Below are 20,220 nucleotides of genomic sequence, written 5' to 3' on the forward strand. Positions count from 1 at the left end.
CGCAGTGGTGGGTGGTATAAGGTGCTTTAGTGACAAAACGGATGGCACTGTGATAAACTGCATCCAGTTTGCTGAGTAGAGTGTTGGAAGCAATTTTGTAGATGACGTCGCCGAAGTCGAGGATCGGTAGGATAGTCAGTTTTACTAGGGTAAGTTTGGCGGCGTGAGTGAAGGAGGCTTTGTTGCGGAATAGAAAGCCGACTCTTGATTTGATTTTCGATTGGAGATGTTTGATATGGGTCTGGAAGGAGAGTTTAGAGTCTAGCCAGACACCTAGGTACTTATAGATGTCCACATATTCAAGGTCGGAACCATCCAGGGTGGTGATGCTGGTCAGGCGTGCGGGTGCAGGCAGCGAACGGTTGAAAAGCATGCATTTGGTTTTACTAGCGTTTAAGAGCAGTTGGAGGCCACGGAAGGAGTGCTGTATGGCATTGAAGCTTGTTTGGAGGTTAGATAGCACAGTGTCCAAGGACGGGCCGGAAGTATATAGAATGGTGTCGTCTGCGTAGAGGTGGATCAGGGAATCGCCCGCAGCATGAGAAACATCATTGATATATACAGAGAAAAGAGTCGGCCCGAGAATTGAACCCTGTGGCACCCCCATAGAGACTGCCAGAGGACCGGACAGCATGCCCTCCGATTTGACACACTGAACTCTGTCTGCAAAGTAATTGGTAAACCAGGCAAGGCAGTCATCCGAAAAACCGAGGCTACTGAGTCTGCCGATAAGAATACGGTGATTGACAGAGTCGAAAGCCTTGGCAAGGTCTATGAAAACGGCTGCACAGTACTGTCTTTTATCGATGGCGGTTATGATATCGTTTAGTACCTTGAGCGTGGCTGAGGTACACCCGTGACCGGCTCGGAAACCAGATTGCACAGCGGAGAAGGTACGGTGGGATTCAAGATGGTCAGTGACCTGTTTGTTGACTTGGCTTTCGAAGACCTTAGATAGGCAGGGCAGGATGGATATAGGTCTGTAACAGTTTGGGTCCAGGGTGTCGCCCCCTTTGAAGAGGGGGATGACTGCGGCAGCTTTCCAATCCTTGGGGATCTCAGACGATATGAAAGAGAGGTTGAACAGGCTGGTAATAGGGGTTGCGACAATGGCGGCGGATAGTTTCAGGAATAGAGGGTCCAGATTGTCCAGCCCAGCTGATTTGTACGGGTCCAGGTTTTGCAGCTCTTTCAGGACATCTGCTATCTGGATTTGGGTAAAGGAGAACCTGGAGAGGCTTGGGCGAGTAGCTGCGGGGGGGGGGGGGCTGTTGTCGGAGGTTGGAGTAGCCAGGCGGAAGGCATGGCCAGCCGTTGAGAAATGCTTGTTGAAGTTTTCGATAATCATGGATTTATCGGTGGTGACCATGTTACCTAGTCTCAGTGCAGTGGGCAGCTGGGAGGAGGTGCTCTTGTTCTCCATGGACTTCACAGTGTCCCAGAACTTTTTGGAGTTGGAGCTACAGGATGCAAACTTCTGCCTGAAGAAGTTGGCTTTAGCTTTCCTGACTGACTGTGTGTATTGGTTCCTGACTTCCCTGAACAGTTGCATATCGCGGGGACTATTCGATGTTAGCGCAGTCCGCCACAGGATGTTTTTGTGCTGGTCGAGGGCAGTCAGGTCTGGAGTGAACCAGGGGCTATATCTGTTCTTAGTTCTGCATTTTTTGAACGGAGCATGCTTATCTAAAATGGTGAGGAAGTTACTCTTAAAGAAAGACCAGGCATCCTCAACTGACGGGATGAGGTCAATGTCCTTCCAGGATACCCGGGCCAGGTCGATTAGAAAGGCCTGCTCACAGAAGTGTTTTAGGGAGCGTTTGACAGTGATGAGGGGTGGTCGTTTGAATGCGGCTCCGTAGCGGATACAGGCAATGAGGCAGTGATCGCTGAGATCCTGGTTGTAGACAGCGGAGGTGTATTTGGAGGGCCAGTTGGTCAGGATGACGTCAATGAGGGTGCCCTTGTTTACAGAGTTAGGGTTGTACCTGGTGGGTTCCTTGATGATTTGAGTGAGATTGAGGGCATCTAGCTTAGATTGTAGGACTGCCGGGGTGTTAAGCATATCCCAGTTTAGGTCACCTAACAGAACAAACTCTGAAGCTAGATGGGGGGCGATCAATTCACAAATGGTGTCCAGGGCACAGCTGGGAGCTGAGGGGGGTCGGTAGCAGGCGGCAACAGTGAGAGACTTATTTCTGGAGAGAGTAATTTTCAAAATTAGTAGTTCGAACTGTTTGGGTATGGACCTGGAGAGTATGACATTACTTTGCAGGCTATCTCTGCAGTAGACTGCAACTCCTCCCCCTTTGGCAGTTCTATCTTGACGGAAGATGTTATAGTTGGGTATGGAAATCTCAGAATTTTTGGTGGCCTTCCTGAGCCAGGATTCAGACACGGCAAGGACATCAGGGTTAGCAGAGTGTGCTAGGACCAATTTAAAATGACCGTTGAGGTGCCTAGCTAGCTCAGTCGGAAGAGCACGAGACTCTTAATCTCAGGGTCGTGGGTTAGAGCCCCACGTTGGGTGATTATTTTCTCTGCCAAAGTACCAACTCTCTTTGCGAACAGCCAAACGGTTGGATTTTTGAGCAGGCTTGCCACCCTGCATTGCTGATGTGTCAGGCAAAACTGGTAATGCAGAAGACTATGCATTTGAATCGTAGCTCTGCCTGCACTCTGACCTTTTATCTCAACGACATACCAATTACTTATGAAATAGATTAAATAAATGATCCTTTTCTGGACAAGAAATAGACAGTCAGAGGGTTCAAGAATAGCAGTTGCTCCTGGTCAGGTACGAATTCACAACTTTGGCATTGCTTCACTGCATACTGCTGTATAAGTACCACGCGCAAACCAACTGCGCCATAGGAGCTATGCAAAGCACTGTCACTGATCACCACAATTGACCTGCCTGGCAAGCTCAGGCGTTTGAGCATGAGCCTCTTAATCTCAGAATCGTAGGGTCGATTCCACAAATGGGCTGATACTTGTCTGAGCCGAAGCACCAACTAAATTTGCAAACAGCCATTCACATGGACTTTCGAGCAGACTTGCCACCCTACATTGCTGACGTGTCTGGCATTGCTGGTGATAGAGAAGACTATGGGAGAGGGTTCAAGAGGAATACTTGCTCCTGGTGGATCTTGAACGCACAACCTTGTCATCTAATTGCTGTATACTGCTGTATAAGTACAACACGCTAACAGATTGCACCATAGGATCCATCAACAACACCTTCACTAATCACCATATTTTGCACAAACGGAGCTGTACGATATTCGGACCAAGTCAAAATGACGGATGAGGTACCTAGCTAGCTCAGTCGGTAGAGCATGAGACTCTTAATCTCAGGGTCGTGGGTTAGAGCCCCACGTTGGGTGATTATTTTCTCTGCCAAAGTACCAACTCTCTTTGCGAACAGCCAAACGGTTGGATTTTTGAGCAGGCTTGCCACCCTGCATTGCTGATGTGTCAGGCAAAACTGGTAATGCAGAAGACTATGCATTTGAATCGTAGCTCTGCCTGCACTCTGACCTTTTATCTCAACGACATACCAATTACTTATGAAATAGATTAAATAAATGATCCTTTTCTGGACAAGAAATAGACAGTCAGAGGGTTCAAGAATAGCAGTTGCTCCTGGTCAGGTACGAATTCACAACTTTGGCATTGCTTCACTGCATACTGCTGTATAAGTACCACGCGCAAACCAACTGCGCCATAGGAGCTATGCAAAGCACTGTCACTGATCACCACAATTGACCTGCCTGGCAAGCTCAGGCGTTTGAGCATGAGCCTCTTAATCTCAGAATCGTAGGGTCGATTCCACAAATGGGCTGATACTTGTCTGAGCCGAAGCACCAACTAAATTTGCAAACAGCCATTCACATGGACTTTCGAGCAGACTTGCCACCCTACATTGCTGACGTGTCTGGCATTGCTGGTGATAGAGAAGACTATGGATTTGAATCCTAGCTGTGCCTGCACTCTGACCTGTTATCTCAATAACCTACCAATTAATTATGAAACATCCTCCTAAGTGTATTGAATTAAAATGCTCCTTTTCTGGACAAGAAATAGACAGGGAGAGGGTTCAAGAGGAATACTTGCTCCTGGTGGATCTTGAACGCACAACCTTGTCATCTAATTGCTGTATACTGCTGTATAAGTACAACACGCTAACAGATTGCACCATAGGATCCATCAACAACACCTTCACTAATCACCATATTTTGCACCAACGGAGCTGTACGATATTGGGACCAAGTCAAAATGACGGATGAGGTACCTAGCTAGCTCAGTCGGTAGAGCATGAGACTCTTAATCTCAGGGTCGTGGGTTCGAGCCCCACGTTGGGTGATTTTTTTCTCTGCCGAAGTACAAACTCACTTTGCGAACAGCCAAACGCTTGGATTTTCGAGCAGGCTTGCCACCCTGCATTGCTGATGTGTCAGGCAAAGCTGGTAATGCAGAGGAATATGCATTTGAATCGTGGCTGTGCCTGCACTCTGACCTGTTATCTCTATGACATACCAATTACTTATGAAATAGATTGAATAAACAATCCTTTTCTGGACAAGAAATAGACTGTCAGAGGGTTCAAGAAAAGCACTTGCTCCTGGTGAGGCTCGAACTCACAACCTCGGCATTGCTTCACTGCATACTGCTGTATAAGTACCACGCGCTAACCGACTGCGCCACAGGAGCTACGCAAAGCACTGTCACTGATCACCATATTTTGCACAAACGGAGCTGTACGATATTCGGACCAAGTTAAAATTACCGTTGAGGTGCCTAGCTAGCTCAGTCGGAAGAGCACGAGACTCTTAATCTCAGGGTCGTGGGTTAGAGCCCCACGTTGGGTGATTATTTTCTCTGCCGAAGTACCAACTCTCTTTGCGAACAGCCAAACGGTTGGATTTTTGAGCAGGCTTGCCACCCTGCATTGCTGATGTGTCAGGCAAAACTGGTAATGCAGAAGACTATGCATTTGAATCGTAGCTCTGCCTGCACTCTGACCTTTTATCTCAACGACATACCAATTACTTATGAAATAGATTAAATAAATGATCCTTTTCTGGACAAGAAATAGACAGTCAGAGGGTTCAAGAAAAGCAGTTGCTCCTGGTCAGGTACGAATTCACAACTTTGGCATTGCTTCACTGCATACTGCTGTATAAGTACCACGCGCAAACCAACTGCGCCATAGGAGCTATGCAAAGCACTGTCACTGATCACCACAATTGACCTGCCTGGCAAGCTCAGGCGTTTGAGCATGAGCCTCTTTAATCTCAGAATCGTAGGGTCAATACCACAAATGGGCTGATACTTGTCTGAGCCGAAGCACCAACTAAATTTGCAAACAGCCGTTCACATGGACTTTCGAGCAGACTTGCCACCCTGCATTGCTGACGTGTCTGGCATTGCTGGTGATAGAGAAGACTATGGATTTGAATCCTAGCTGTGCCTGCACTCTGACCTGTTATCTCAATAACCTACCAATTAATTATGAAACATCCTCCTAAGTGTATTGAATTAAAATGCTCCTTTTCTGGACAAGAAATAGACAGGGAGAGGGTTCAAGAGGAATACTTGCTCCTGGTGGATCTTGAACGCACAACCTTGTCATCTAATTGCTGTATACTGCTGTATAAGTACAACACGCTAACAGATTGCACCATAGGATCCATCAACAACACCTTCACTAATCACCATATTTTGCACCAACGGAGCTGTACGATATTGGGACCAAGTCAAAATGACGGATGAGGTACCTAGCTAGCTCAGTCGGTAGAGCATGAGACTCTTAATCTCAGGGTCGTGGGTTCGAGCCCCACGTTGGGTGATTTTTTTCTCTGCCGAAGTACAAACTCACTTTGCGAACAGCCAAACGCTTGGATTTTCGAGCAGGCTTGCCACCCTGCATTGCTGATGTGTCAGGCAAAGCTGGTAATGCAGAGGAATATGCATTTGAATCGTGGCTGTGCCTGCACTCTGACCTGTTATCTCTATGACATACCAATTACTTATGAAATAGATTGAATAAACAATCCTTTTCTGGACAAGAAATAGACTGTCAGAGGGTTCAAGAAAAGCACTTGCTCCTGGTGAGGCTCGAACTCACAACCTCGGCATTGCTTCACTGCATACTGCTGTATAAGTACCACGCGCTAACCGACTGCGCCACAGGAGCTACGCAAAGCACTGTCACTGATCACCATATTTTGCACAAACGGAGCTGTACGATATTCGGACCAAGTTAAAATTACCGTTGAGGTGCCTAGCTAGCTCAGTCGGAAGAGCACGAGACTCTTAATCTCAGGGTCGTGGGTTAGAGCCCCACGTTGGGTGATTATTTTCTCTGCCGAAGTACCAACTCTCTTTGCGAACAGCCAAACGGTTGGATTTTTGAGCAGGCTTGCCACCCTGCATTGCTGATGTGTCAGGCAAAACTGGTAATGCAGAAGACTATGCATTTGAATCGTAGCTCTGCCTGCACTCTGACCTTTTATCTCAACGACATACCAATTACTTATGAAATAGATTAAATAAATGATCCTTTTCTGGACAAGAAATAGACAGTCAGAGGGTTCAAGAAAAGCAGTTGCTCCTGGTCAGGTACGAATTCACAACTTTGGCATTGCTTCACTGCATACTGCTGTATAAGTACCACGCGCAAACCAACTGCGCCATAGGAGCTATGCAAAGCACTGTCACTGATCACCACAATTGACCTGCCTGGCAAGCTCAGGCGTTTGAGCATGAGCCTCTTTAATCTCAGAATCGTAGGGTCAATACCACAAATGGGCTGATACTTGTCTGAGCCGAAGCACCAACTAAATTTGCAAACAGCCGTTCACATGGACTTTCGAGCAGACTTGCCACCCTGCATTGCTGACGTGTCTGGCATTGCTGGTGATAGAGAAGACTATGGATTTGAATCCTAGCTGTGCCTGCACTCTGACCTGTTATCTCAATAACCTACCAATTAATTATGAAACATCCTCCTAAGTGTATTGAATTAAAATGCTCCTTTTCTGGACAAGAAATAGACAGGGAGAGGGTTCAAGAGGAATACTTGCTCCTGGTGGATCTTGAACGCACAACCTTGTCATCTAATTGCTGTATACTGCTGTATAAGTACAACACGCTAACAGATTGCACCATAGGATCCATCAACAACACCTTCACTAATCACCATATTTTGCACCAACGGAGCTGTACGATATTGGGACCAAGTCAAAATGACGGATGAGGTACCTAGCTAGCTCAGTCGGTAGAGCATGAGACTCTTAATCTCAGGGTCGTGGGTTCGAGCCCCACGTTGGGTGATTTTTTTCTCTGCCGAAGTACAAACTCACTTTGCGAACAGCCAAACGCTTGGATTTTCGAGCAGGCTTGCCACCCTGCATTGCTGATGTGTCAGGCAAAGCTGGTAATGCAGAGGAATATGCATTTGAATCGTGGCTGTGCCTGCACTCTGACCTGTTATCTCTATGACATACCAATTACTTATGAAATAGATTGAATAAACAATCCTTTTCTGGACAAGAAATAGACTGTCAGAGGGTTCAAGAAAAGCACTTGCTCCTGGTGAGGCTCGAACTCACAACCTCGGCATTGCTTCACTGCATACTGCTGTATAAGTACCACGCGCTAACCGACTGCGCCACAGGAGCTACGCAAAGCACTGTCACTGATCACCATATTTTGCACAAACGGAGCTGTACGATATTCGGACCAAGTTAAAATTACCGTTGAGGTGCCTAGCTAGCTCAGTCGGAAGAGCACGAGACTCTTAATCTCAGGGTCGTGGGTTAGAGCCCCACGTTGGGTGATTATTTTCTCTGCCGAAGTACCAACTCTCTTTGCGAACAGCCAAACGGTTGGATTTTTGAGCAGGCTTGCCACCCTGCATTGCTGATGTGTCAGGCAAAACTGGTAATGCAGAAGACTATGCATTTGAATCGTAGCTCTGCCTGCACTCTGACCTTTTATCTCAACGACATACCAATTACTTATGAAATAGATTAAATAAATGATCCTTTTCTGGACAAGAAATAGACAGTCAGAGGGTTCAAGAAAAGCAGTTGCTCCTGGTCAGGTACGAATTCACAACTTTGGCATTGCTTCACTGCATACTGCTGTATAAGTACCACGCGCAAACCAACTGCGCCATAGGAGCTATGCAAAGCACTGTCACTGATCACCACAATTGACCTGCCTGGCAAGCTCAGGCGTTTGAGCATGAGCCTCTTTAATCTCAGAATCGTAGGGTCAATACCACAAATGGGCTGATACTTGTCTGAGCCGAAGCACCAACTAAATTTGCAAACAGCCGTTCACATGGACTTTCGAGCAGACTTGCCACCCTGCATTGCTGACGTGTCTGGCATTGCTGGTGATAGAGAAGACTATGGATTTGAATCCTAGCTGTGCCTGCACTCTGACCTGTTATCTCAATAACCTACCAATTAATTATGAAACATCCTCCTAAGTGTATTGAATTAAAATGCTCCTTTTCTGGACAAGAAATAGACAGGGAGAGGGTTCAAGAGGAATACTTGCTCCTGGTGGATCTTGAACGCACAACCTTGTCATCTAATTGCTGTATACTGCTGTATAAGTACAACACGCTAACAGATTGCACCATAGGATCCATCAACAACACCTTCACTAATCACCATATTTTGCACCAACGGAGCTGTACGATATTGGGACCAAGTCAAAATGACGGATGAGGTACCTAGCTAGCTCAGTCGGTAGAGCATGAGACTCTTAATCTCAGGGTCGTGGGTTCGAGCCCCACGTTGGGTGATTTTTTTCTCTGCCGAAGTACAAACTCACTTTGCGAACAGCCAAACGCTTGGATTTTCGAGCAGGCTTGCCACCCTGCATTGCTGATGTGTCAGGCAAAGCTGGTAATGCAGAGGAATATGCATTTGAATCGTGGCTGTGCCTGCACTCTGACCTGTTATCTCTATGACATACCAATTACTTATGAAATAGATTGAATAAACAATCCTTTTCTGGACAAGAAATAGACTGTCAGAGGGTTCAAGAAAAGCACTTGCTCCTGGTGAACTCACAAGCATTGCTTCACTGCATACTGCTCTAACCAACCTGCAAAGCACTGTCACTGCATTGCTTCAAGAAAAGCACTTGATCCTGGTGAGGCATCACAACTCGGCATTGCTTCACTGCATACTGCTGTATAAATACCACGCGCTAACCGACTGCGCCACAGGAGCTACGCAAAGCACTGTCACTGATCACCATATTTTGCACAAACGGAGCTGTACGATATTCGGACCAAGTTAAAATTACCGTTGAGGTGCCTAGCTAGCTCAGTCTGAAGAGCACGAGACTCTTAATCTCAGGGTCGTGGGTTAGAGCCCCACATTGGGTGATTATTTTCTCTGCCGAAGTACCAACTCTCTTTGCGAACAGCCAAACGGTTGGATTTTTGAGCAGGCTTGCCACCCTGCATTGCTGATGTGTCAGGCAAAACTGGTAATGCAGAAGACTATGCATTTGAATCGTAGCTCTGCCTGCACTCTGACCTTTTATCTCAACGACATACCAATTACTTATGAAATAGATTAAATAAATGATCCTTTTCTGGACAAGAAATAGACAGTCAGAGGGTTCAAGAAAAGCAGTTGCTCCTGGTCAGGTACGAATTCACAACTTTGGCATTGCTTCACTGCATACTGCTGTATAAGTACCACGCGCAAACCAACTGCGCCATAGGAGCTATGCAAAGCACTGTCACTGATCACCACAATTGACCTGCCTGGCAAGCTCAGGCGTTTGAGCATGAGCCTCTTAATCTCAGAATCGTAGGGTCGATACCACAAATGGGCTGATACTTGTCTGAGCCGAAGCACCAACTAAATTTGCAAACAGCCGTTCACATGGACTTTCGAGCAGACTTGCCACCCTGCATTGCTGACGTGTCTGGCATTGCTGGTGATAGAGAAGACTATGGATTTGAATCCTAGCTGTGCCTGCACTCTGACCTGTTATCTCAATAACATACCAATTAATTATGAAACATCCTCCTAAGTGTATTGAATTAAAATGCTCCTTTTCTGGACAAGAAATAGACAGGGAGAGGGTTCAAGAGGAATACTTGCTCCTGGTGGATCTTGAACGCACAACCTTGTCATCTAATTGCTGTATACTGCTGTATAAGTACAACACGCTAACAGATTGCACCATAGGATCCATCAACAACACCTTCACTAATCACCATATTTTGCACAAACGGAGCTGTACGATATTCGGACCAAGTCAAAATGACTGATGAGGTACCTAGCTAGCTCAGTCGGTAGAGCATGAGACTCTTAATCTCAGGGTCGTGGGTTCGAGCCCCACGTTGGGTGATTTTTTTCTCTGCCGAAGTACAAACTCACTTTGCGAACAGCCAAACGCTTGGATTTTCGAGCAGGCTTGCCACCCTGCATTGCTGATGTGTCAGGCAAAGCTGGTAATGCAGAGGAATATGCATTTGAATCGTAGCTGTGCCTGCACTCTGACCTGTTATCTCTATGACATACCAATTACTTATGAAATAGATTAAATAAATGATCCTTTTCTGGACAAGAAATAGACAGTCAGAGGGTTCAAGAAAAGCAGTTGCTCCTCAGGTTTCACAACTTCGGCATTGCTTCACTGCATACTGCTGTATAAGTACCACGCGCAAACCAACTGCGCCATAGGAGCTATGCAAAGCACTGTCACTGATCACCACAATTGACCTTTTCTGGAAAAGAAATAGACAGTCAGAGGGTTCAAGAAAAGCACTCCTGGTGAGGCTCGAACTCACAACCTCGGCATTGCTTCACTGCATACTGCTGTATAAGTACCACGCGCTAACCGACTGCGCCACAGGAGCTACGCAAAGCACTGTCACTGATCACCATATTTTGCACAAACGGAGCTGTACGATATTCGGACCAAGTTAAAATTACCGTTGAGGTGCCTAGCTAGCTCAGTCTGAAGAGCACGAGACTCTTAATCTCAGGGTCGTGGGTTAGAGCCCCACGTTGGGTGATTATTTTCTCTGCCGAAGTACCAACTCTCTTTGCGAACAGCCAAACGGTTGGATTTTTGAGCAGGCTTGCCACCCTGCATTGCTGATGTGTCAGGCAAAACTGGTAATGCAGAAGACTATGCATTTGAATCGTAGCTCTGCCTGCACTCTGACCTTTTATCTCAACGACATACCAATTACTTATGAAATAGATTAAATAAATGATCCTTTTCTGGACAAGAAATAGACAGTCAGAGGGTTCAAGAAAAGCAGTTGCTCCTGGTCAGGTACGAATTCACAACTTTGGCATTGCTTCACTGCATACTGCTGTATAAGTACCACGCGCAAACCAACTGCGCCATAGGAGCTATGCAAAGCACTGTCACTGATCACCACAATTGACCTGCCTGGCAAGCTCAGGCGTTTGAGCATGAGCCTCTTAATCTCAGAATCGTAGGGTCGATACCACAAATGGGCTGATACTTGTCTGAGCCGAAGCACCAACTAAATTTGCAAACAGCCGTTCACATGGACTTTCGAGCAGACTTGCCACCCTGCATTGCTGACGTGTCTGGCATTGCTGGTGATAGAGAAGACTATGGATTTGAATCCTAGCTGTGCCTGCACTCTGACCTGTTATCTCAATAACATACCAATTAATTATGAAACATCCTCCTAAGTGTATTGAATTAAAATGCTCCTTTTCTGGACAAGAAATAGACAGGGAGGGGGTTCAAGAGGAATACTTGCTCCTGGTGGATCTTGAACGCACAACCTTGTCATCTAATTGCTGTATACTGCTGTATAAGTACAACACGCTAACAGATTGCACCATAGGATCCATCAACAACACCTTCACTAATCACCATATTTTGCACAAACGGAGCTGTACGATATTCGGACCAAGTAAAATTACTGATGAGGTACCTAGCTAGCTCAGTCGGTAGAGCATGAGACTCTTAATCTCAGGGTCGTGGGTTCGAGCCCCACGTTGGGTGATTTTTTTCTCTGCCGAAGTACAAACTCACTTTGCGAACAGCCAAACGCTTGGATTTTCGAGCAGGCTTGCCACCCTGCATTGCTGATGTGTCAGGCAAAGCTGGTAATGCAGAGGAATATGCATTTGAATCGTAGCTGTGCCTGCACTCTGACCTGTTATCTCTATGACATACCAATTACTTATGAAATAGATTGAATAAATGATCCTTTTCTGGACAAGAAATAGACAGTCAGAGGGTTCAAGAAAAGCACTTGCTCCTGGTGAGGCTCGAACTCACAACCTCGGCATTGCTTCACTGCATACTGCTGTATAAGTACCACGCGCTAACCGACTGCGCCACAGGAGCTACGCAAAGCACTGTCACTGATCACCATATTTTGCACAAACGGAGCTGTACGATATTCGGACCAAGTTAAAATTACCGTTGAGGTGCCTAGCTAGCTCAGTCGGAAGAGCACGAGACTCTTAATCTCAGGGTCGTGGGTTAGAGCCCCACGTTGGGTGATTATTTTCTCTGCCGAAGTACCAACTCTCTTTGCGAACAGCCAAACGGTTGGATTTTTGAGCAGGCTTGCCACCCTGCATTGCTGATGTGTCAGGCAAAACTGGTAATGCAGAAGACTATGCATTTGAATCGTAGCTCTGCCTGCACTCTGACCTTTTATCTCAACGACATACCAATTACTTATGAAATAGATTAAATAAATGATCCTTTTCTGGACAAGAAATAGACAGTCAGAGGGTTCAAGAAAAGCAGTTGCTCCTGGTCAGGTACGAATTCACAACTTTGGCATTGCTTCACTGCATACTGCTGTATAAGTACCACGCGCAAACCAACTGCGCCATAGGAGCTATGCAAAGCACTGTCACTGATCACCATAATTGACCTGCCTGGCAAGCTCAGGCGTTTGAGCATGAGCCTCTTAATCTCAGAATCGTAGGGTCGATACCACAAATGGGCTGATACTTGTCTGAGCCGAAGCACCAACTAAATTTGCAAACAGCCGTTCACATGGACTTTCGAGCAGACTTGCCACCCTGCATTGCTGACGTGTCTGGCATTGCTGGTGATAGAGAAGACTATGGATTTGAATCCTAGCTGTGCCTGCACTCTGACCTGTTATCTCAATAACATACCAATTAATTATGAAACATCCTCCTAAGTGTATTGAATTAAAATGCTCCTTTTCTGGACAAGAAATAGACAGGGAGAGGGTTCAAGAGGAATACTTGCTCCTGGTGGATCTTGAACGCACAACCTTGTCATCTAATTGCTGTATACTGCTGTATAAGTACAACACGCTAACAGATTGCACCATAGGATCCATCAACAACACCTTCACTAATCACCATATTTTGCACAAACGGAGCTGTACGATATTCGGACCAAGTCAAAATGACTGATGAGGTACCTAGCTAGCTCAGTCGGTAGCGCATGAGACTCTTAATCTCAGGGTTGTGGGTTCGAGCCCCACGTTGGGTGATTTTTTTCTCTGCCGAAGTACAAACTCACTTTGCGAACAGCCAAACGCTTGGATTTTCGAGCAGGCTTGCCACCCTGCATTGCTGATGTGTCAGGCAAAGCTGGTAATGCAGAGGAATATGCATTTGAATCGTAGCTGTGCCTGCACTCTGACCTGTTATCTCTATGACATACCAATTACTTATGAAATAGATTGAATAAATTATCCTTTTCTGGACAAGAAATAGACAGTCAGAGGGTTCAAGAAAAGCACTTGCTCCTGGTGAGGCTCGAACTCACAACCTCGGCATTGCTTCACTGCATACTGCTGTATAAGTACCACGCGCTAACCGACTGCGCCACAGGAGCTACGCAAAGCACTGTCACTGATCACCATATTTTGCACAAACGGAGCTGTACGATATTCGGACCAAGTTAAAATTACCGTTGAGGTGCCTAGCTAGCTCAGTCTGAAGAGCACGAGACTCTTAATCTCAGGGTCGTGGGTTAGAGCCCCACGTTGGGTGATTATTTTCTCTGCCGAAGTACAAACTCACTTTGCGAACAGCCAAACGCTTGGATTTTCGAGCAGGCTTGCCACCCTGCATTGCTGATGTGTCAGGCAAAGCTGGTAATGCAGAGGAATATGCATTTGAATCGTAGCTGTGCCTGCACTCTGACCTGTTATCTCTATGACATACCAATTACTTATGAAATAGATTGAATAAATTATCCTTTTCTGGACAAGAAATAGACAGTCAGAGGGTTCAAGAAAAGCACTTGCTCCTGGTGAGGCTCGAACTCACAACCTCGGCATTGCTTCACTGCATACTGCTGTATAAGTACCACGCGCTAACCGACTGCGCCACAGGAGCTACGCAAAGCACTGTCACTGATCACCATATTTTGCACAAACGGAGCTGTACGATATTCGGACCAAGTTAAAATTACCGTTGAGGTGATTAGCTAGCTCAGTCTGAAGAGCACGAGACTCTTAATCTCAGGGTCGTGGGTTAGAGCCCCACGTTGGGTGATTATTTTCTCTGCCGAAGTACCAACTCTCTTTGCGAACAGCCAAACGGTTGGATTTTTGAGCAGGCTTGCCACCCTGCATTGCTGATGTGTCAGGCAAAACTGGTAATGCAGAAGACTATGCATTTGAATCGTAGCTCTGCCTGCACTCTGACCTTTTATCTCAACGACATACCAATTACTTATGAAATAGATTAAATAAATGATCCTTTTCTGGACAAGAAATAGACAGTCAGAGGGTTCAAGAAAAGCAGTTGCTCCTGGTCAGGTACGAATTCACAACTTTGGCATTGCTTCACTGCATACTGCTGTATAAGTACCACGCGCAAACCAACTGCGCCATAGGAGCTATGCAAAGCACTGTCACTGATCACCACAATTGACCTGCCTGGCAAGCTCAGGCGTTTGAGCATGAGCCTCTTAATCTCAGAATCGTAGGGTCGATACCACAAATGGGCTGATACTTGTCTGAGCCGAAGCACCAACTACATTTGCAAACAGCCGTTCACATGGACTTTCGAGCAGACTTGCCACCCTGCATTGCTGACGTGTCTGGCATTGCTGGTGATAGAGAAGACTATGGATTTGAATCCTAGCTGTGCCTGCACTCTGACCTGTTATCTCAATAACATACCAATTAATTATGAAACATCCTCCTAAGTGTATTGAATTAAAATGCTCCTTTTCTGGACAAGAAATAGACAGGGAGGGGGTTCAAGAGGAATACTTGCTCCTGGTGGATCTTGAACGCACAACCTTGTCATCTAATTGCTGTATACTGCTGTATAAGTACAACACGCTAACAGATTGCACCATAGGATCCATCAACAACACCTTCACTAATCACCATATTTTGCACAAACGGAGCTGTACGATATTCGGACCAAGTAAAATTACTGATGAGGTACCTAGCTAGCTCAGTCGGTAGAGCATGAGACTCTTAATCTCAGGGTCGTGGGTTCGAGCCCCACGTTGGGTGATTTTTTTCTCTGCCGAAGTACAAACTCACTTTGCGAACAGCCAAACGCTTGGATTTTCGAGCAGGCTTGCCACCCTGCATTGCTGATGTGTCAGGCAAAGCTGGTAATGCAGAGGAATATGCATTTGAATCGTAGCTGTGCCTGCACTCTGACCTGTTATCTCTATGACATACCAATTACTTATGAAATAGATTGAATAAATTATCCTTTTCTGGACAAGAAATAGACAGTCAGAGGGTTCAAGAAAAGCACTTGCTCCTGGTGAGGCTCGAACTCACAACCTCGGCATTGCTTCACTGCATACTGCTGTATAAGTACCACGCGCTAACCGACTGCGCCACAGGAGCTACGCAAAGCACTGTCACTGATCACCATATTTTGCACAAACGGAGCTGTACGATATTCGGACCAAGTTAAAATTACCGTTGAGGTGCCTAGCTAGCTCAGTCTGAAGAGCACGAGACTCTTAATCTCAGGGTCGTGGGTTAGAGCCCCACGTTGGGTGATTATTTTCTCTGCCGAAGTACCAACTCTCTTTGCGAACAGCCAAACGGTTGGATTTTTGAGCAGGCTTGCCACCCTGCATTGCTGATGTGTCAGGCAAAACTGGTAATGCAGAAGACTATGCATTTGAATCGTAGCTCTGCCTGCACTCTGACCTTTTATCTCAACGACATACCAATTACTTATGAAATAGATTAAATAAATGATCCTTTTCTGGACAAGAAATAGACAGTCAGAGGGTTCAAGAAAAGCAGTTGCTCCTGGTCAGGTACGAATTCACAACTTTGGCATTGCTTCACTGCATACTGCTGTATAAGTACCACGCGCAAACCAACTGCGCCATAGGAGCTATGCAAAGCACTGTCACTGATCACCACAATTGACCTGCCTGGCAAGCTCAGGCGTTTGAGCATGAGCCTCTTAATCTCAGAATCGTAGGGTCGATACCACAAATGGGCTGATACTTGTCTGAGCCGAAGCACCAACTACATTTGCAAACAGCCGTTCACATGGACTTTCGAGCAGACTTGCCACCCTGCATTGCTGACGTGTCTGGCATTGCTGGTGATAGAGAAGACTATGGATTTGAATCCTAGCTGTGCCTGCACTCTGACCTGTTATCTCAATAACATACCAATTAATTATGAAACATCCTCCTAAGTGTATTGAATTAAAATGCTCCTTTTCTGGACAAGAAATAGACAGGGAGAGGGTTCAAGAGGAATACTTGCTCCTGGTGGATCTTGAACGCACAACCTTGTCATCTAATTGCTGTATACTGCTGTATAAGTACAACACGCTAACAGATTGCACCATAGGATCCATCAACAACACCTTCACTAATCACCATATTTTGCACAAACGGAGCTGTACGATATTCGGACCAAGTAAAATTACTGATGAGGTACCTAGCTAGCTCAGTCGGTAGAGCATGAGACTCTTAATCTCAGGGTCGTGGGTTCGAGCCCCACGTTGGGTGATTTTTTTCTCTGCCGAAGTACAAACTCACTTTGCGAACAGCCAAACGCTTGGATTTTCGAGCAGGCTTGCCACCCTGCATTGCTGATGTGTCAGGCAAAGCTGGTAATGCAGAGGAATATGCATTTGAATCGTAGCTGTGCCTGCACTCTGACCTGTTATCTCTATGACATACCAATTACTTATGAAATAGATTGAATAAATTATCCTTTTCTGGACAAGAAATAGACAGTCAGAGGGTTCAAGAAAAGCACTTGCTCCTGGTGAGGCTCGAACTCACAACCTCGGCATTGCTTCACTGCATACTGCTGTATAAGTACCACGCGCTAACCGACTGCGCCACAGGAGCTACGCAAAGCACTGTCACTGATCACCATATTTTGCACAAACGGAGCTGTACGATATTCGGACCAAGTTAAAATTACCGTTGAGGTGCCTAGCTAGCTCAGTCTGAAGAGCACGAGACTCTTAATCTCAGGGTCGTGGGTTAGAGCCCCACGTTGGGTGATTATTTTCTCTGCCGAAGTACAAACTCACTTTGCGAACAGCCAAACGCTTGGATTTTCGAGCAGGCTTGCCACCCTGCATTGCTGATGTGTCAGGCAAAGCTGGTAATGCAGAGGAATATGCATTTGAATCGTAGCTGTGCCTGCACTCTGACCTGTTATCTCTATGACATACCAATTACTTATGAAATAGATTGAATAAATTATCCTTTTCTGGACAAGAAATAGACAGTCAGAGGGTTCAAGAAAAGCACTTGCTCCTGGTGAGGCTCGAACTCACAACCTCGGCATTGCTTCACTGCATACTGCTGTATAAGTACCACGCGCTAACCGACTGCGCCACAGGAGCTACGCAAAGCACTGTCACTGATCACCATATTTTGCACAAACGGAGCTGTACGATATTCGGACCAAGTTAAAATTACCGTTGAGGTGATTAGCTAGCTCAGTCTGAAGAGCACGAGACTCTTAATCTCAGGGTCGTGGGTTAGAGCCCCACGTTGGGTGATTATTTTCTCTGCCGAAGTACCAACTCTCTTTGCGAACAGCCAAACGGTTGGATTTTTGAGCAGGCTTGCCACCCTGCATTGCTGATGTGTCAGGCAAAACTGGTAATGCAGAAGACTATGCATTTGAATCGTAGCTCTGCCTGCACTCTGACCTTTTATCTCAACGACATACCAATTACTTATGAAATAGATTAAATAAATGATCCTTTTCTGGACAAGAAATAGACAGTCAGAGGGTTCAAGAAAAGCAGTTGCTCCTGGTCAGGTACGAATTCACAACTTTGGCATTGCTTCACTGCATACTGCTGTATAAGTACCACGCGCAAACCAACTGCGCCATAGGAGCTATGCAAAGCACTGTCACTGATCACCACAATTGACCTGCCTGGCAAGCTCAGGCGTTTGAGCATGAGCCTCTTAATCTCAGAATCGTAGGGTCGATACCACAAATGGGCTGATACTTGTCTGAGCCGAAGCACCAACTACATTTGCAAACAGCCGTTCACATGGACTTTCGAGCAGACTTGCCACCCTGCATTGCTGACGTGTCTGGCATTGCTGGTGATAGAGAAGACTATGGATTTGAATCCTAGCTGTGCCTGCACTCTGACCTGTTATCTCAATAACATACCAATTAATTATGAAACATCCTCCTAAGTGTATTGAATTAAAATGCTCCTTTTCTGGACAAGAAATAGACAGGGAGGGGGTTCAAGAGGAATACTTGCTCCTGGTGGATCTTGAACGCACAACCTTGTCATCTAATTGCTGTATACTGCTGTATAAGTACAACACGCTAACAGATTGCACCATAGGATCCATCAACAACACCTTCACTAATCACCATATTTTGCACAAACGGAGCTGTACGATATTCGGACCAAGTAAAATTACTGATGAGGTACCTAGCTAGCTCAGTCGGTAGAGCATGAGACTCTTAATCTCAGGGTCGTGGGTTCGAGCCCCACGTTGGGTGATTTTTTTCTCTGCCGAAGTACAAACTCACTTTGCGAACAGCCAAACGCTTGGATTTTCGAGCAGGCTTGCCACCCTGCATTGCTGATGTGTCAGGCAAAGCTGGTAATGCAGAGGAATATGCATTTGAATCGTAGCTGTGCCTGCACTCTGACCTGTTATCTCTATGACATACCAATTACTTATGAAATAGATTGAATAAATTATCCTTTTCTGGACAAGAAATAGACAGTCAGAGGGTTCAAGAAAAGCACTTGCTCCTGGTGAGGCTCGAACTCACAACCTCGGCATTGCTTCACTGCATACTGCTGTATAAGTACCATGCGCTAACCGACTGCGCCACAGGAGCTACGCAAAGCACTGTCACTGATCACCATATTTTGCACAAACGGAGCTGTACGATATTCGGACCAAGTTAAAATTACCGTTGAGGTGCCTAGCTAGCTCAGTCTGAAGAGCACGAGACTCTTAATCTCAGGGTCGTGGGTTAGAGCCCCACGTTGGGTGATTATTTTCTCTGCCGAAGTACCAACTCTCTTTGCGAACAGCCAAACGGTTGGATTTTTGAGCAGGCTTGCCACCCTGCATTGCTGATGTGTCAGGCAAAACTGGTAATGCAGAAGACTATGCATTTGAATCGTAGCTCTGCCTGCACTCTGACCTTTTATCTCAACGACATACCAATTACTTATGAAATAGATTAAATAAATGATCCTTTTCTGGACAAGAAATAGACAGTCAGAGGGTTCAAGAAAAGCAGTTGCTCCTGGTCAGGTACGAATTCACAACTTTGGCATTGCTTCACTGCATACTGCTGTATAAGTACCACGCGCAAACCAACTGCGCCATAGGAGCTATGCAAAGCACTGTCACTGATCACCACAATTGACCTGCCTGGCAAGCTCAGGCGTTTGAGCATGAGCCTCTTAATCTCAGAATCGTAGGGTCGATACCACAAATGGGCTGATACTTGTCTGAGCCGAAGCACCAACTACATTTGCAAACAGCCGTTCACATGGACTTTCGAGCAGACTTGCCACCCTGCATTGCTGACGTGTCTGGCATTGCTGGTGATAGAGAAGACTATGGATTTGAATCCTAGCTGTGCCTGCACTCTGACCTGTTATCTCAATAACATACCAATTAATTATGAAACATCCTCCTAAGTGTATTGAATTAAAATGCTCCTTTTCTGGACAAGAAATAGACAGGGAGGGGGTTCAAGAGGAA

The 20,220-nt window shown here is 46.0% G+C and overlaps 20 non-coding genes across 20 annotated transcripts; 9 read left to right on the plus strand and 11 right to left on the minus strand.

Annotated features, from left to right (window-relative positions):
* Positions 1-4,292: 4,292 nt before the first annotated feature.
* Positions 4,293-4,365, plus strand: trnak-cuu (transfer RNA lysine (anticodon CUU)). The gene has a single exon. It is a non-coding gene; the product is annotated as a tRNA-Lys (tRNA).
* A 254-nt stretch (positions 4,366-4,619) lies between these two features.
* Positions 4,620-4,713, minus strand: trnai-uau (transfer RNA isoleucine (anticodon UAU)). The gene is made up of 2 exons: positions 4,676-4,713; positions 4,620-4,655 (listed from the first exon to the last, which is right to left on the minus strand). It is a non-coding gene; the product is annotated as a tRNA-Ile (tRNA).
* Positions 4,714-5,778: 1,065 nt separating this feature from the next.
* trnak-cuu (transfer RNA lysine (anticodon CUU)) lies at positions 5,779-5,851 on the plus strand. The gene has a single exon. It is a non-coding gene; the product is annotated as a tRNA-Lys (tRNA).
* A 254-nt stretch (positions 5,852-6,105) lies between these two features.
* trnai-uau (transfer RNA isoleucine (anticodon UAU)) lies at positions 6,106-6,199 on the minus strand. The gene is made up of 2 exons: positions 6,162-6,199; positions 6,106-6,141 (listed from the first exon to the last, which is right to left on the minus strand). It is a non-coding gene; the product is annotated as a tRNA-Ile (tRNA).
* A 1,065-nt stretch (positions 6,200-7,264) lies between these two features.
* Positions 7,265-7,337, plus strand: trnak-cuu (transfer RNA lysine (anticodon CUU)). Its single transcript has one exon. It is a non-coding gene; the product is annotated as a tRNA-Lys (tRNA).
* Positions 7,338-7,591: 254 nt separating this feature from the next.
* Positions 7,592-7,685, minus strand: trnai-uau (transfer RNA isoleucine (anticodon UAU)). The gene is made up of 2 exons: positions 7,648-7,685; positions 7,592-7,627 (listed from the first exon to the last, which is right to left on the minus strand). It is a non-coding gene; the product is annotated as a tRNA-Ile (tRNA).
* Positions 7,686-8,750: 1,065 nt separating this feature from the next.
* trnak-cuu (transfer RNA lysine (anticodon CUU)) lies at positions 8,751-8,823 on the plus strand. Its single transcript has one exon. It is a non-coding gene; the product is annotated as a tRNA-Lys (tRNA).
* Positions 8,824-10,321: 1,498 nt separating this feature from the next.
* On the plus strand, positions 10,322-10,394 carry trnak-cuu (transfer RNA lysine (anticodon CUU)). The gene has a single exon. It is a non-coding gene; the product is annotated as a tRNA-Lys (tRNA).
* A 418-nt stretch (positions 10,395-10,812) lies between these two features.
* On the minus strand, positions 10,813-10,906 carry trnai-uau (transfer RNA isoleucine (anticodon UAU)). Its single transcript has 2 exons — positions 10,869-10,906; positions 10,813-10,848 (listed from the first exon to the last, which is right to left on the minus strand). It is a non-coding gene; the product is annotated as a tRNA-Ile (tRNA).
* Positions 10,907-11,969: 1,063 nt separating this feature from the next.
* trnak-cuu (transfer RNA lysine (anticodon CUU)) lies at positions 11,970-12,042 on the plus strand. The gene has a single exon. It is a non-coding gene; the product is annotated as a tRNA-Lys (tRNA).
* A 254-nt stretch (positions 12,043-12,296) lies between these two features.
* Positions 12,297-12,390, minus strand: trnai-uau (transfer RNA isoleucine (anticodon UAU)). The gene is made up of 2 exons: positions 12,353-12,390; positions 12,297-12,332 (listed from the first exon to the last, which is right to left on the minus strand). It is a non-coding gene; the product is annotated as a tRNA-Ile (tRNA).
* A 1,391-nt stretch (positions 12,391-13,781) lies between these two features.
* On the minus strand, positions 13,782-13,875 carry trnai-uau (transfer RNA isoleucine (anticodon UAU)). Its single transcript has 2 exons — positions 13,838-13,875; positions 13,782-13,817 (listed from the first exon to the last, which is right to left on the minus strand). It is a non-coding gene; the product is annotated as a tRNA-Ile (tRNA).
* A 412-nt stretch (positions 13,876-14,287) lies between these two features.
* trnai-uau (transfer RNA isoleucine (anticodon UAU)) lies at positions 14,288-14,381 on the minus strand. The gene is made up of 2 exons: positions 14,344-14,381; positions 14,288-14,323 (listed from the first exon to the last, which is right to left on the minus strand). It is a non-coding gene; the product is annotated as a tRNA-Ile (tRNA).
* Positions 14,382-15,444: 1,063 nt separating this feature from the next.
* Positions 15,445-15,517, plus strand: trnak-cuu (transfer RNA lysine (anticodon CUU)). Its single transcript has one exon. It is a non-coding gene; the product is annotated as a tRNA-Lys (tRNA).
* A 254-nt stretch (positions 15,518-15,771) lies between these two features.
* On the minus strand, positions 15,772-15,865 carry trnai-uau (transfer RNA isoleucine (anticodon UAU)). The gene is made up of 2 exons: positions 15,828-15,865; positions 15,772-15,807 (listed from the first exon to the last, which is right to left on the minus strand). It is a non-coding gene; the product is annotated as a tRNA-Ile (tRNA).
* Positions 15,866-16,928: 1,063 nt separating this feature from the next.
* On the plus strand, positions 16,929-17,001 carry trnak-cuu (transfer RNA lysine (anticodon CUU)). Its single transcript has one exon. It is a non-coding gene; the product is annotated as a tRNA-Lys (tRNA).
* A 254-nt stretch (positions 17,002-17,255) lies between these two features.
* On the minus strand, positions 17,256-17,349 carry trnai-uau (transfer RNA isoleucine (anticodon UAU)). Its single transcript has 2 exons — positions 17,312-17,349; positions 17,256-17,291 (listed from the first exon to the last, which is right to left on the minus strand). It is a non-coding gene; the product is annotated as a tRNA-Ile (tRNA).
* A 412-nt stretch (positions 17,350-17,761) lies between these two features.
* trnai-uau (transfer RNA isoleucine (anticodon UAU)) lies at positions 17,762-17,855 on the minus strand. The gene is made up of 2 exons: positions 17,818-17,855; positions 17,762-17,797 (listed from the first exon to the last, which is right to left on the minus strand). It is a non-coding gene; the product is annotated as a tRNA-Ile (tRNA).
* A 1,063-nt stretch (positions 17,856-18,918) lies between these two features.
* trnak-cuu (transfer RNA lysine (anticodon CUU)) lies at positions 18,919-18,991 on the plus strand. Its single transcript has one exon. It is a non-coding gene; the product is annotated as a tRNA-Lys (tRNA).
* Positions 18,992-19,245: 254 nt separating this feature from the next.
* On the minus strand, positions 19,246-19,339 carry trnai-uau (transfer RNA isoleucine (anticodon UAU)). Its single transcript has 2 exons — positions 19,302-19,339; positions 19,246-19,281 (listed from the first exon to the last, which is right to left on the minus strand). It is a non-coding gene; the product is annotated as a tRNA-Ile (tRNA).
* Between the last annotated feature and the right edge of the window lie 881 nt (positions 19,340-20,220).

The sequence above is a fragment of the Oncorhynchus clarkii genome, chromosome 17, assembly GCF_045791955.1.
Source record: "Oncorhynchus clarkii lewisi isolate Uvic-CL-2024 chromosome 17, UVic_Ocla_1.0, whole genome shotgun sequence".
Lineage (NCBI taxonomy): Eukaryota > Metazoa > Chordata > Actinopteri > Salmoniformes > Salmonidae > Oncorhynchus > Oncorhynchus clarkii.